The sequence below is a fragment of the Marmota marmota genome, unplaced genomic scaffold (assembly GCF_001458135.2).
Source record: "Marmota marmota marmota unplaced genomic scaffold, marMar, whole genome shotgun sequence".
NCBI lineage: Eukaryota > Metazoa > Chordata > Mammalia > Rodentia > Sciuridae > Marmota > Marmota marmota.
Window position 1 is genome coordinate 544,283 of NW_025999991.1, and position 16,565 is coordinate 560,847.

The 16,565-nt window shown below is 37.8% G+C and overlaps 1 protein-coding gene across 2 annotated transcripts in view; it reads left to right on the plus strand.

The window, feature by feature from the left end:
- Positions 1–8,679: 8,679 nt before the first annotated feature.
- Positions 8,680–16,565, plus strand: part of Cdh7 (cadherin 7) — a 122,125-nt gene continuing 114,239 nt past the window's right edge. Inside the window, exon 1 of one of the 2 annotated variants that reach the window (XM_015499558.2) lies at positions 8,680–9,734. The gene's annotated coding sequence lies outside the window, so the exon portion shown is untranslated. Of the gene's footprint in view, positions 9,735–10,401; positions 10,550–16,565 lie in introns of those variants that run through there. The other variant, XM_015499557.2, reaches the window with a different exon arrangement.

A 16,565-nucleotide genomic window follows, 5' to 3' on the forward strand; every position in this document is an offset into this window, starting at 1 on the left:
TCTCTTACCCTACTTATATGTAAGATGAGATACAAAATACTTAGATACTTATATAGGACTAATTACTTTTTTTTTTCAAGAAGTGTTTTGTGAGCAGTTTTGTTCCCTCCAACCATGACATTATTTGCATGAATGACAGATGATGCATCTTTGTGTGTGTGTGCCTGTGCATGTGCCTGCATTTCATGTTGGCGTTTGGAGACAAACAAAACAGACAAACAAAAGTCCACTGCAATATCCATATTTCTATTGGCGTTTTACTTTTATGTAGTTTCATAATTCTTTATGTAATATAGAAATAAATGTAGAGAGGGATGGGGTTGTGTGGCTCAGTAGTAGAGCACTTGCCTCACATGCATGAGGCACTGGGTTGGATTCTCAGCACTACATATAAATAAATGTTCCATCAACAAATAAATTTTTTTTAAAATTTATATTTAAAGATGTGTAGAGAGAAAATCTGAGGGTATACGTTTATATATCAGGAGCCTGACAGGTTTGTATAGATGTTTAATACTCATGGCCCTCATCCTGTTATAAAAAAGACATATAAAAGCTCTGAAAATATTTTAAGTTTATACAATTTTCTTAAAAAAGCATAAATGGATCTACCCACATTGTATATTAACACATGTTCAAGAATTAGTTTTGATTCCCTTTACATTTATTAAAGTGCATAAAATGAATTTTATTCCAAAATTCAAATCACAATGCCTTAAAGTATAAAAATATTTCTTTTACTTTAACTGCATTATTACATCTCCAGTGCTAATTAAATATATGCAATTAAAAATATAAAATTTCAATATTGTATATATATTCATTCCTGTGGTTCTCATTAGTGATTTTCAAGCTTTCAGGTATTTAAACTAGAAGTAGCAATATCAAACCATCTCAGTTATAAGAAGTGGAGAAATACAACAAGATCTTGTATGGTAAACATGGAAGAATATTCTGCGCCTAATTGAAAAAGAATTGTATTCTTTAAAGAAATAAATCCTTCCAAACTGGTATTGATTAGCCTCTAGATCATCCTATTAGGACTTGGGAGGCTAGAATTAAGAGTTTCACAACTAGTTTTTGTAAAATGAGGCGATTCTTGTTTTTGTTTTTCTTGCTTCTAATAAATTTATGAAATGTTGAGACACTTTGCAAATCCATAGAAATGCCAATCCTAGAAGACTTTGATGGCAAAAGTAAAATGGGTAAATGATCTCATTTTAAACTCACCTATAATAAAGTAGATGTGTCCCCCTGAATGGGATTAAGAGCTCCAGGTATGGAGAGATGCACAAGGGCCAGTGCTAGGGCTCTAGTCACTTCAGATATATGGTGCAGACACCACTGTGCACGAGAATGATGAGATTAATTATTTCTGATAGTTAAGTAAAAATAAACAAATCTTTAGTCTTTGGAATCTGCCTACTTGAATGTCTTACCTTCAATATTAGAGATTCTAAACTCACATGACTACAGTAACCTGATAGGTAAATTAAAAAGGAAGGTGACTGCAGTGAGCAGGAGCTTATCTGGCCCATCTCCAGGGAATAAACAATCTGCAAGTTTAGTCTTTGTGTACACTAGGAAAATGAGGCCTCTGTGTGGTCACATATTCACCACACTTTACAGATGTTACAAAGAGAATCTTGTCTGCATCATCTTTAATAATAAATAATGGAAGCCACTTAAAACATTAAAAAAATAAAAGCAAACAATCAAGTGCCTCAAGACACCTTGTGGGCTAAATTTATCTGCAGGTTGGGAATAACCAAAGAAGGTATTGGCACCTCTTGATTAAATCAGACTAAAACCCACACAGACCTTATTTGCCATATTCCTTTTAGTATTCACTCAAGCCAAAGATCTAAGCACATAAGATCAGTTAATGAGCTGGCTTTGAGCAATTACAAAAGATATAATTTAATGCTCCTAATCTATCGGGAAATAACGAGGTGTTGAAGGGAACCAAAATTTTTCTAGCGATAATACAGCAATTTTTCAGTGCTATGTTTTAATAAACACAGTTTTATTAAGTATTTAACTTCTGGATAGAAACTAGATATTTCATACTAGAAATGAACTGAATTGTGAATCAATATGGATTCTAGTACCAGCTGACGTTCTTGTTCTTGTTGTGTATTCTTTAGATTTTATAGTACTCCAATGTTTATAATGTTTACTCCATAGAAGATGATTCATACAATTCTTATTTCCCCAATAGTATAAATTATGATCTATTTTGGTATTTCAATAAAAATTTTAGGTGTGATGGAAAGCCATGTTTACAGAATTATTTATAAAAATATGTTCAATTGTTACATTTATGAATTCATTATAGAACAAGCTATAAGGTATATCAAATTAAAGATCAGAAAGACCTTAATCAGATTCATATTCTAATTCCTAGAGAAGTTAGGAAATGTCAACAAAAGTCTTTCTGTATTTGAAATGCAAAATAATTATATCTGAATATCTAGATCTGTTGGAATCCTGCTTTGAATTTTGCAGTGTGGACACACCTGGCTTTTATAGCTGGGTTTTGGTTCTTACTTGCATACATGAAGTTTGTCATGAGATTAAGAACCAATCCCTTTACCTTTTTCTGAACCTCAGTTTTATCACTGATAAAATGAGGGAACACGCTTAAGTATCTTCAAAGATGTCTTATTTAGGTCAATTCATGCATAAGGCATTGAGCCCGATTATCCTCAGTGACTGTGGCTTCCTGCAAATTTAGTTTCTTAATGAAGCTCATTAACCCTTTTAGACCATTATTTGTACTCACAATTAGGTTTTGAAAGAAATCTTTACACTACACATTATAACTTGTTTCTGACATTGTTAAATGTCCAAACCGAATAAACATGGCATGAGGATTATTCATTTCTACCAAAACTTATTCTCACACAAATACATTAAGAAATATTATGCTTTATTTTGTTAATGAGGCCTATTTGTTTATGATGTCCCTTATACAGCATCAGTCTGAATTGTGTTCATTTTTATTTAGCCTTTTATAAGGAGGAGACCTCCACACACACACACACACACACACACACACACACACACACGACTATAGGATTAGAATGATTGTTTTCTGGATGGGAATGGCATGAAGGAGATATGCTTGTTACATTCCTTTCCAATCTTTCATATTTCAATGTGGAAAGTGGAGACACTTATACTTCACAAGGATAATGACTGCTTCAGAATTCACCTTTGTGCATGAAGTAGTTCAAGTTCATAAAAAGAGGACTGCTCTTCTTCACCATAAGTATCTTCCAGGACAGTGAGAGTTCAATATTTGATTAAGCTTGCTTATCTTTCTAAAAAATTCACCTTCGAAGAAACTTGCTCATTTCATCTAAGCTTTCTTCCAAAGGTACACAGTTTCCTCTCACATTTTCTCCTTCTGGAATTTCCGTTTGAATATGAGTTTAGCCCCAAAGTTGCATACACCAGGGAGCTGTACTCTTGGCTCCATGCATCTGCTGGAAGTAGGGTCATTCCTACATGCACATTTTATGTGTGTTAGGAGACCACTAAATATAATTGAGTGGCACTGGCTATAAAACCTGCAGAACCCAGGGCCAGCCAGCTCTCTAGATCTACATGCAGGGAGCAATCAGGTTAGTGCTGCTGAGAGCAATGCAGTGGGGGTGGGGGAAGGGGAAAGTATGTCCCAAATACAAACTGAAGTGGAGTAAGTGAGCACAAGCTTAGGGAGCCCTCTTTCTGTTTTAGGTGAGTAGAGAATTATATGAGAATCTCCCTTTGCTTTTAAATTTTTATTAAATAGTTATTTCTTCTTGGAAATTAAAGTTATCCAAATATTTTCCTGATTTTCTGCTGCCTCCTCCTATCTACATCCTATTCATGTCCCAAGGTGCACAATAAATGTCCTGTTGGTTGATGCTTTTAGGACTCTCCAATAGTAAATCCTGAACCTCCCTGCCTGCTATTCTCTTACTGATTGTAACTTGATTGCTCTCTTTTACATAGTTACAGATGCACAAATACTTCCCTGAGGTCTTAACCTTGCTTTCCTTTGAAGCTCCTTCAATGTGTGGCATTAAACCTGCCATAGAGCACGCACTCAATATGTTTGGAGATAAGTTGCATTATTGTAAAATTCCACTTTTTTTTTCCAAAAGATTCTATGACTTATCACAAAATGATAGATAGAGCAATGTGTAGCAGAAATTTGCATTATTGCTTTTCTCTTTGAAGGTTTTAGAAGGCTTTTATAGAACAACTATAATTCAATAGACAGCATCAGCCTAGCTGTATTATTTCTGACAATTTTGATTTGAGTTGCTTTTTAAAAAGTAATTTGTGTTCCAACTATTCTGGATTCAGAGATACAATTGCACATCAGTAGTATCATATGCTATTTAAATAAGTAAGTGTTCTCTTGCTTTGGCATTTAATACCAAATCCAAATCAAATGTTTATCTGTTTGAGTTTGTTCTTCAGAAAGAAAATGTTGAGGAATTTGATGTGTCGCAGCAGAAAATTAAATTTCTATTTTAAAATGTTAACCAATGACCCTCAACATCTGAGAATATTCAAGCCCAGGGAAGAGCCCTGAATGTATGGAGGAGATTGGAATATTAGGAGCAGCCTCATTTGCTGGGCAGAGCTAAAATGGATTCTTTACCTCTGATTCCCATCCCTACCCTGTACTATTTCATTTCTTTGGTATTTTTATAAGTGGTTCAGGGAAGAATATGTTACTTGCAAACTCAGAGCTGAAACAGCATCTTTGACAACACAGACCAAAAACCTCTGAGAGATCTTCCCTGAGGGTTTTCACTTACCTTTCTTCATGAGTGTGTCCAGTTCTCTTAAGCACTGGGACTCCTTAAAAGGCCTGTTGGTCCCTTATTTATGATACAAGGCATGAACTGGCCTCATAGAGCTGAGGCAGCCACATGTGTCCTTTCTCGCCAGTTCTTGCCATCATGCCAGGAGGATTTCAGACATGTTGCCAGTGTAACAATGTGAGGATATTAGAAGAGATAGAAAAGGGGGAAAGGGCACACTCTCAAAGGAGAGAGTCTCAGGAGAAGGATGGCATACCCTCCTGCCTACCAGTTTTGTTGGGGGTCCCAGGGATGTTCCCAAAGGGTCCTGGCAAAGTCAACCACTTGACCTCTGACTGACAGCAGGAGGATACCAGACTTTCAAGTCTGCACTATGTATAACAAGTCCTGGTCACTTTGACCCATGCTGGCTGATTCTAACTGGATCCTATTCTTAGAGATTTTATAGTTAGGATGGATTATCCTTACTTCCCTGAGTTCCAGGACCTTATCTATATAAGGGTCAGAAAAGCAACCCCCCTCCTTGAGGATAACTTATGTTCTTTATAAGGGCTTTTCAGGTCTGCAACTCTTCTGCAGGTAATGTAACATATCCTATTGACGAAAGCCAGGCAGAGTTGCAGGTAATCACTTTTTAAAAATGAAAATATGTGGGGGTTAGTACAGTGAGCCCAGTTTAGAGAATTATCCAGTTAACCCCATGTTCTCACCACTCATATGTGGGCATTACCTATTACTTACCCAGAGGAACTTTTAAGGAAAATATTTTTTAAATTTTATTAAGTATCCTGCATCTTAAAAATACTTACATTTGTTTAATCTGTTCCTTTATTTTGTGTATATTTTTCTTTAAGTGTTATCCTCTCCAAGTAATTATTCATTTTTGTACAAAGTTTGGATTTTTAGATAATAAAAGAGGAGTCCTTAATTACATCTAAGAAGCAAAGATGTGTTAGTTTAGATGTTGGATTCTTCTAATTAAGAATTCTAGGTAGGACCATGGTGACCAGTGAAATCCTATTGAAAGTAGATTCCATGATGCTACATTGGTAACTCTCATCAAGAAATCTTTGAACCTGATTATTTTTTCTAATTATACACAAGGGATTTTCATATACTGTCAATGCCACAAATAGAGTCAAAGCCAAGAATTTTTTAACCCTGATTTCTGAAATATTCTTAACATTTCCCTCACCAAGCCAGACTTAATGGAGCATCTAGGGAGTTCTTATTCTAATGGAAACATGATCATTTTCTTGATAAAACTCCCCATAGGAGCATTACACATGTGCCTTCAAGACCTTTTATCATGTGTTTCCTATTTGTGCTCCCACACTTGACATTGTGTAGGTGAGGCAATGACAGGTGTGTGGAGATGTACCAGAGACTTCTGTGTTTTCAAGATAGATTAGGAGGTTCCAGAAGAACTTCATGGTATCCATACCTTCTTTTTTCAAGATCATATAGCAAGGGGGCAGGAAAGATTTATCAAGTTAATGAATAGCTGTGTTCAGTGAGAATCTCAATCTTTTTGAGAGTTTTTTTTTTTTCTGCCACATCTAAGTTTTCCTGCCTATGGCCCCCAGAAGTTTTTTGAATACTAATCTCTTTTCTGTTCATAGCTATCAAATACTTGATTGGTATCTTTGGTATTAAAGGAAGATTGGGATCTAGTGAATATGATTTTAATCTAATAAATAATCCCATCAGAAACTTCTAACTTGTATCAATCTTCTTTGGAAGATAAATTATCTATGGAAATGTTTTCTACACTCAGAAAAGCATGAGAGAATAGTATCTATAAGCTTATAGATGGCATATGGCACAGAAAAAATAGTCTTCAACTGACCACCATATATATATATATATATATATATATATATATACACACACATATATATATATATGTATATATATATATTAAAATTAATTTTATAAGGAAACATGGATTTTATAAATATCCATTTGCAATAATGGTTTACATTTACATTTTTTATTGGATTCCCAAACAATGGGAAGCATCTTTGAAATTTTCTGTTAACTGTAAAACTTTTTTTTTGTTTTTCTCATAAAATCAGGTTTTTCGAATCAACCAAAATCATGGGGAAAGCAGAACAGAGATAACCTAATAAAGCTCATCTTCATCCTCACCTGACCACACCTTAAACCTATGGAGCTCTTCCTTTATTTGTTGTTGTTAATGTGTGGCTTCCTGCTAAGAATAAAATATGAATGTCTCCCAGCTGCTAGAAGGCCCTGCAAGATCGGGCTTATGGCAATCACCACAGTAGTGTGCATTTCTGTTTTTCTCACTTTGTGTGCTACTTATGCTTTCCACACATAGCTTACCCTTTCCTTTTGCAAACCTGTACCTTGCTCACTCTTCATCAACCATTGTTCCTTCAGATCTGCACAAAGTTTACTCATCCTCATTAATGCTATTTCAGTGAAAGTGCCATCCTCTCATATAGGGACAATTCTTGGCCAACCCATAGAAAGGGTGTCTCTCAGGAACTGCCTGTATTATTCCCTGTCCCTACCATGACCCTATAAGTTGCATCTTTTTGCCAAGAGAAACCCAGAACTTCCTCAATCTTGGACAATTGGATGACAGCTGGTCAGTGTGAGAACCAGAATCAGCATTTTGTTTAATGAGCTTTCCTCATGCCTTTTAGAAACTGTAGAAAGTATTGTTTAAGGAAACTGTTTAAAACAGAGGAATGGAGATGCATGGTTCAGGATGAAATTCTGAATTGGAGTTGAACTGTTACATAGAATCATTAAATTAAAGAAAGGAAAACTTGAGGAAAGGCACCACTGAAATACCTTTTAATGGTATCCAAATATTTTCCTTAAAATAAGCTTGTAAACAAAGATGGTATGAGATTATCATCACATTATCATCTTCTCCAGCGGGAGTGGCCCAGTCAATGAGCAGTTTACAAATACCCTGCCCCGAGGGAAATGCTGGCTGGAATGCCAGCTTTCACTTCTTTATTCAAAAACATTTACTATGGGCCAAACACGTTGTGTCTTGGTCATCCTGAATACTTTATGCTCCTGAGATTTTTAGTACAGAACAATCATAAGAACAGTTCTCATTCCAGAGACCAGCCCATCAGGCAAAAACAGAAAAATGTATTTAATATTTTTTTAATGACATGCTATGATCTAGTGTGGCTGAGGATTTCCACACAAATACCTCAAAGAACTCAGGAATAAAGCCAACATTTAATACTTGGGTATCTGGAGAAAGATAGTGCCCCTGGCAGAGAAGTACATACTTGGGAAAACCAAGCCATTGTTGGCTGTAAGCATCCTGATACTGGGTGATCCCTGAGAGTTGGATGGGAGAAGACCATGCAGGCAGGCCAGAATCAAGGGAAGTTTGGAGTTGGAAATGTAAATTTTTAAATGAAGCATTAATGTTAAGTAAGTAGATTAGGATGATAGCTGGAATTTACATGGAGTTTAAAATGTCTGGTGTTGGAATTATTAGCATGGAATTCAATACTGAGTAGGTGGGCGTAGGGTAGAGAATGCAATTAAATGACCAGGAGAAGCTGGATTGGGTGAAGAGCAAATGTGTTTGAGTGCACAAGAAATCTGAGATGCTGACGCAAACAAGCCTGTGTCCTTATAACCAGTATCCAAGGAATCACCATTAAGGGAAGAGGAGGGCAAGTTCCACTGTCAGTAAGCGAAAAAATGAAAACGAACATACTTGGAAATGATCTATTCACCTTTCCAGCCCCTGTGACAGAACACCTAGTCGTGGGGTTAAACCAAGTGCCAGAGCAGAGGAAAACAAAGCCTGGTCTACTCAACTAGCCGCGGCGCATTGTAAATAAAATATCAGACACTCTTCTTTCTTTCCCGGCTTCACGCGGGTCCTCTGTCCCACCCTGGGTGTAAATCATACATCTTGCAAGTTTAGCATTAGAGAGCCCAGCAGGGAAGGACATTTTCCGCAAGTAAAGAAAGTAGAACTAGGGCAGTCCGAAGAGATTGAAAGGGCAAAACTATCAAGCAAGAAAACTGTAAGTTCTGATTAGTTTTATGACTTTGCCTTCATGCCTCGGGAGCTCAATTGATCAAGGGCTTCCACGACAGGCAAAGCGGAGTGGGAGGGATGAAGCTTGAAAAAAATTCTCAAAACTCTCTCCAGCTTCGTGTTTTCAGATGCAAATAATTCGCGGAGAGATGGATGGGCTTCAGCCCCTCCTACTTTCATCCCTCTTCTTTATTTTCCTGCGAAGGAATCCATCTGTACGGATCTGTCGGGAGGGAGGTGGAGGAGGGTGCCCGTGTGTGCGCGCGTGTGTGTGTGAGTGTGTGTGTGCGCGCGCGTGCCGGCTGAGCGGCTGGCTTCCTCTTCGCCTTCTTTGCCAACAGCCCTCACTGGGTCTCCAGGAGGTACTGAAGTCTCAGTGGCTCCCCGAGCCGGCCTCGGACTGTTCTGACAGCCGGCGCCCGACTGGATCAGCATCACCCTCTTGCGCTCCCCTCCCGGCCCGGGTCCCGCGCGCTCTCTCCTCTCCCGCGCTGCCCTCTCGCCCTCTCCAGGGACGCGCGCTCCCGTGTCGGCTCCGGACCTGGAGTCTGAGCCGCCTGGGCTAACACCCCGCGGGGCCGCTCGCAACCGGCTGAGGCAGACGCACCCGGGAACCCGAGGCCCGGGCAGGGTCCCCGCGCCCTGCGGAGTGGCCTGTGATTGGAGGAAGAGCCTGTGCCGGTGCGGCCCGTGCAGGTGCCAAACGGGTGGCTCCGGTCTGCCCCGCGCGCCGAGCTGCGCGCACTGGGTCCCGAAGCGCCCGCGGGCGCCGGGCCACCGAGCGCGTGTCCTTTCGGATGCAAACGCCCAGGTTCCTGGCGCCTGACGCCGCCGGGAGGTCAGAGAGGCCCCAGGTGAGTGTGTTTGCTGTCAGGGGCTGGGAGAGGCGCCTCTGGGCATATATGCGCCTTTGCTGTGAGCGTTTAGAAGCGGGACTAATCAGTGAGCAGAAAGCCGGCGGGGGCATCCATATGGAGTTTTCCCTGGCGTTCCCAAGTTACTGCGTGTTGCCGTGAGACGCTGTTCTGCAAGGCAGGACAGGCGTGTGGACCGAGCTGGGGGCGCTCGGCCTTGAAAGCGGTGTTGACAGACACCAGGTGCGACGCGAGAAGTAGTTCAGGGTAATAGCAAATCCCGTCATTCTCCGGACGCAGAGGCAAACGCAGGCAGTCTGGACCGCTGTCCTCAAAGAGGAACCCAAACGGGCCTCTCCCTTGACCTCGGACTGATGGGGGCACAACTCCGCGCTGCTTATGCCGCCAGATTCTGCAGAGGTCTGAGGCTGGAAGGGGGTGTGTGCCTTCGATTTCAGGAGTCCTTTGAACCATCTGCGCTAGACACCTTCTGCTTTTTGTGAAGGTGGAACTCACCTAAGGTTGCTTTGCTTTTTCCTGTAATTAGTATTCTGCTGATATGGTGCATCTGCAGGTTTTGCCTTGGCTTCGCATCCGGCTTCCCTTATGCCTGGCTGTGCCTTAGGTGTGAGCTGGGAAAAGGGTGCTCTGCTTCTCTGAATGCATGGTGGATTTCTTCGTGGGTGCACACGGTTCACGGCTAGTTGTTGGTATTCAACCTTCCAGTGTGGATTAATGCAAAAGGACCTTTGTTCTGTATTTCTTCATGTCTTAGATCGTTAACCCCTACGGATTTCTTAGATGTCATAGTTCAGGTGAGTAAAGACGAGTAATGAGTTCACCCAGTACTGGGAGAATGAGGAACTGTTGAGAAACCATCAAGGATTGAGTGTCTCAAGATTTTGGAGATATGCATTCTGAAACATGGATATTCTTAAAAGCTGTTTTATTTTCCAAGAAATATTTTGTCTTTATTAGTTCATTTATTAAGGGTAGTATCTATAAGGAAGATTCTGCCTTTCATTATTTCTGTAACCAGACAGGTGTCCAGATCATTTTCATACAGAAGTAGATGAACACAACTTTATATTAAAGGAAAAAAGAAAATGTATCATCAATATATGGCCCCTGCTAAGTGACACTATGCATTATATGCATTTTAAAACATATTAACAGATAAACAGCAGTATATATCTATACCTATATCAAGAGTTTAGGATCAGTGGCAACCTTTTTTTTTTTAAAAGGAAAGTTTTCATAGATATACTGCCAGCAGTATCAAAATAATTTTAAGCATATCTTTATAAATACAGGTTGTTAAGGGGTAAAAAAGAGTTAAGGAAAAAAAATAGTTGCTTTCAGTAACTCATCAAAATCATTTCTTTCTGAAAGAACTAGTTTGACTTGTGTTGACCAAAGCTCTTGTTTCTCTATGTAAAGGAGAAATTCACTAAGATTCATTTTCTTTATTTCTAGTTCTATTTGGAAAAGTCTGAATTAAACTGGGAAGGCATGAAGGCAGGTAGTCAAGCTGGCAACTTTATAGAAGTCTTGCTTATATGTTACTATTTAATATGGACTGGTTGCTGGAGGCAATTAGGTGGCATTCACTGTTAATAGTTTTATCTGGTAGAGCTAGCTGAAAGTCTGCCTGTGGAAAGAAAAATAAAGAAAACAATAATCAGTAGTACAGCCCATCACCCTGCTAAAAGCCATTAAGGTTTGCAGCTTTAATAAAAAGGCATTGTGCATTTACAATGTGAGATATTATTGTAATTAAGGACTGCAATAGGTCATTAGAATTGTGTTAACAATCAGTTGACAGACTCACAACTCTTCTTAAGTCTACTTTTATTGATTTAATAGCACAGAGCTTTTCCCTTTCTTATAAAAAGGTTCTTGTAAAGCATCTATGTTACTGCAATTTACCCTTGAATTGACTCTAGATTTCAGTATCCAATGAGGATCAGAGGGTTGGGAGCATGCTGACTTGGCCACTGTTCAGCCTTCCTTGGTTAAAAAATCAAACCACTGTCTCTTCTTAGGCATGATTTCTTTGCCAGTCTCCCCATTATTCAGCATTTTAGGCTTTTAATGTCAAATCTGCTATAAACTTCTCAGAATGCATTCAGATATAAAGAAGTGAATACATCTTTGTGTTGAGTTAAAGACTTTATCAAACCTTTTGGAAATTCTTTATAAAGTACTAAGCCCATATATTGTTAAGTGTTGTGAATATTTATTGCTGAATGATTCCTATCTTCCTGAATTTTGCAATGTTCTATACTTCTTGCTTTAACAGCTTATATCACATCATAGTTCTCTTATCAGAAAAAAAAATGTTTTTACTTGATTTGAAGGCTTCAAAGGCTTAGCTTAATTTGGGAGTTTCAGGAACTTCTAAATGACTAACTTGCACTAGTTAATCGCAGAGGGACTGTGGTGAAAGCTTTTCTTCGTTGGATGAAGGAATCAGATCTCTCTTCATGGGATGATAAAGGGTAGTTAAGGACAAGGAAAGAAGACATGTGACCAGATAGTCCTGTGTGTGACCATCTCCCAGCCTCTGACAAGCAAAGCAGATTTAGCTATAACCAGCAATACACGAGTGCCTCCTCTGGGAATTTGCTGGTTCTGCAGAAAGATACCCCTGCAAACACTTCCCCTCATCATTCTGCAAACCTCCTCTCTGATAAAATTACCAGTGCAAATGAATATGCAGACATCTGTCCATACATTCATTTCAGATAATAGTATAGATTTTCATTCTGGTGGAATTTATTTTCTGCTATTTTGCATAGTGTTTATTGAAACATGATGCCTTTTATTGACTCACATAAATCACACCTGACACAAGGTAAATATAAGGGCAAATTAAAATTTAAAATGGATACAGCTAAGATTTCTTGAAAGAAGAGCAAAGTATACAGAAAAAGCCCTTTAAATACAATTTTGCCATTTTGCTGTTATATGAATAATTTAGTATTGCTCTTTGTCACTTTGTTTACTTCACAATTTACATTTAATGGTAAAACAATGTTCCCTTCCTCTTTTGTTTTTTCTCTTCTCTCTTCACTCATGGCAGAGGTTGTTTGTACTTGGTTGATATTGATCTGTGATCCAGGTAGAGAAGTTTTCTTTCCATGTTTGTAACCAGATGCACACAACAGGCTATGTGGTTCATTTCCAGGGCCCCTGCCTGCATGTTTAGGCCAGTTAACTATGGGAGGTTGTGGTCTGTGGTTGTAATGTTATCTGGCCCGGGGAGCTAATATTTTGATCACAGTTTCTTTACATGAGAAGTCACGCATCACAAAGAGTCCCAAGTCTCACTAATTAAAATGTAAAAAATTAAACATTTTAAGTACAAAGGAGAGGGCTTTTCATCAGCATTAAAATTATTAAATGTTTGCCCAGCATGTGTTAGGCCTTGGGTTCTATCCTCAGTGCCACAAAAAGAACAAAAACAATAAAAACAACTGAAGTGATGAAATCTTTAAATGTTATGCAGATGCCATAGACTAAATAGTAGTATATTGCTATGCTAGAAACTGAAGGTGGCAAAATTAAATCTAGAACAATTATAATGACAATATTAGGTAGAGGCAATCATCTCAAAAGTTAGGATTTATAGTACCAACCCAAATAGCACAAATGGTATGATAGTTACTATTTTGTTGAACAAAATGGCCCTAGAAATCCACTGTATATTCTCAGATATTTTCTTTAGTTGACCTATTTCTGAAACATTCACTGGGATATTATTTAATTTTCAGTGGAAATAGTTAACTTCTTGGGGTCATATGTAGTTGCAAGTTATTTTTTAATTGACAGTGTAAATCAGAACGGAGTAGGCAATTTTAAATTTGGATACTGCTCATTCTCCAATTTTTGTAATAAAAGGAAAAATAAGTCCCCAGATAGTAGATCTTTCCACTCTTTATTTCTACTCTGAACCCCTTGTCCTCTTGAGTGGAATCATGATGAGCTCCTACTTTGAAAATTAAAACTCATGGTCTTCTAAAAATTCAAATATCACATCTACTTTTCTTGGTTTGGGGAAAAGATGATACAATCTAAACCTCACACATTGAAAAGAGATCCATTACCAGAATAAGTAACTTTTAACACTTCACTTATTGCATCCAACTATTGATCAACTGCATCAGTAACTCACTGTGTGACCTTGGACAAATCATTAGAATTCTGCAGATTTCTTTTTTTTTTTCTTTTAAAGAAGGAAGGGGACAGATTTGGTTTTTAATAAAGTCTTTCTCCACTTAAATTTTTTATTCATCTTTTGTTTCACTTCAGAAATGTTCAAACATAGCAGCAGAAGTGAGCAGTTCTTTGTGTGTTTTCTCTAACATGAACATTTATGGGAACCAAACTATTTCCTTCTTTAGAGTTCTCTTTACCTATTTCATAGACAATATCTTTAATAGCTTGGCTTGTAATGTCATAGTTGGAAATAAAGTGTGGGTACAGTTCTTAAAAGTCACCTTGTTCTGGTCCAGTCTTCTCCAGAATTGAAATATGACATATCCTGTCATGCATAGAAGGAGATTAGAATATATCATTTTGGTGTTTCCAAAATTTAAAGTAGTTCTACTTAAAGAGTATGTGAAAGCAAGATCAATTGAGGAACATCAATTCTTCAAAGCACCCTACTCTGCTTTTTCGAGAGATTATTCACAGTGAGGACCTCAGTGGTCACAGGTTGCTGCTGCCCAGGGGAAACAAAGGCAAAAGAAGTTCTTTAAAGAAGACATTAGATGAACTAGGAGACAATCTCTTTGCTGAATTTAGGTAGAGGCACTGAATACCCAAGGAATATTGAAAAAGGTAAAGACTTTTCTTAGACCATACCAAGAACTAGTGAGAAGGTTGCTCTCAGGTAATGACAACGTTTTGCAAAGTGCCCTCTAAACTCTGCTGAGGAATAGGTCACTTCCATCTTTACACAAATGTGTTGTTCACCCTTCACACAGATTTGTTAATACCATGCTGCTTGTTGAAATGTTGTTCAACCTTAACGCAGTCTTGGAAATGACAGTTTCTTCCCAATAGGCCAACAATGAGATTTTTTTCCCCCATTTTGTGGTTATTTTTATGACCATGGTTTCTTGTACTATTGTATCTCATAACTGAGCCAACAAAATATCTCTGAGAGTATCAGTTAGGTTCTGCAAGTGTTCAGCAGTCAGCTACTATGGATTTTTCTGATTCTCATGGCTTCTTCTATTAAATACACTGACAGCCCGCAAATGTCATTCCTGTAATTGCTTTCCTAGAAAATGCAGATTGTTAAATTTGTTTTTGGACATTCCAACTAATCGTGAACTGTAAGCACTTTTAAAAGGAAGATATAACTTCTTTAAATCAATATTACCAATGGAAAATAAGCTATGTGTTAGTGTGGTATACTCTAAGTGTATCTTAAGCAGTTTTATATCTACATCTGATGCAATATTCAGGCAGCTTCTTGTCTAGAATTTAGAGAAACTTTGAGGGTATAAGGTTTTCAATTGTGATAAGGCATTACATATTTAGAGTGAATTGAAATAGAAATATCCCAACTATTAGTGTCACAAAATCAAAAATAGTAATATACCCCCCTTTTAACATAATTAGTAGTTATATATTACAACGCAGATTATGTCTATATAGCATATACCACTGTGTGCCTTTTTAAAAAGCAATCTAGCATATGAAAATTAATTGTCAATTAGGCATGTTTTAAAAACTACTCCTTTAGCTATGTGTTAATATGTAGTGGCTGAATGTGATACATTTATACTATTGTCATTTTTTATCATGCTGACTTTAATTTAGATAGAACAGGTTCTGGAAGATTTGCACTTCAGCTGATTAACAGTTGATATGCTGATGCATAAAAATTTCTTTTTGTAACTAAGAAACTTTCAGTCATTCCTTTTAAATTTAAAAAAGCACTTAATTAAGAGAATGATGATGACTTGATATGATTTATAAAAGAGGTTTCATAGACATGTTTAGGGAACTAGAAAATTCAGAAAAACTCTCTAAAACTGATTTTATTTTGATAATAATATTACCTATTAAGGTTAAATGAATAATAAATAATCTAAAATTACTCTTTGCTACTTTGTTGAACAAAAATGATTGAAACAAAGTGGTAGTATGATAAGTGATTTTATCTCAGATAAATGATGTTGATTTAGCAAATAATGCCTAATTCTTACTACTTTCTGGTTTCCTTTTTACTTCAATTCACTTAAAATCTCCTGTTTAAGGTTCTGTTTTGTATGCTGCTAGATTAAGGTGCGTTTTGCTGTTCACAGGATTACTTGCACTGATTTTCATTTAATTTAAATTTGGAAAAAATCTGGAAGATATTATAAATTTAAAAAGTACAAGTCTTAGCCTTATAATGTCACAGCAAAAAAATCATTTTAAATCTTCCTTTGATCATTTTTTATGTTAGGTTAGTCTTTAGTCCAGTAGCCCTCCCCAGTACTCTTGCAAACATCTTTGGTTGACCCCTATTCAGTTCTCTGTTCAGATATAACCAATTCTTCTTCTCTGTCTTCCCAGGGTTCTAATGCTCACCATTTGTAACTGTCCAGAGGTTGACAGAGATCAGGGGGAGTTACCTCAGCTGTATACCAACACATACTTTTGCAAATTTTTTCTGAATTAGCCATGGTGAGGAGGTTAGCATCCATGTCTCCTGCAGGTCATTCCGCTAAGCCTTCCAACAGTGATGGCAAACACAACACAGCACAGCACAGGGGTCTCTGCCATTTCTGATGTGTCTCCTATTATTAACTCCTCTATGTGAAGCTCAGG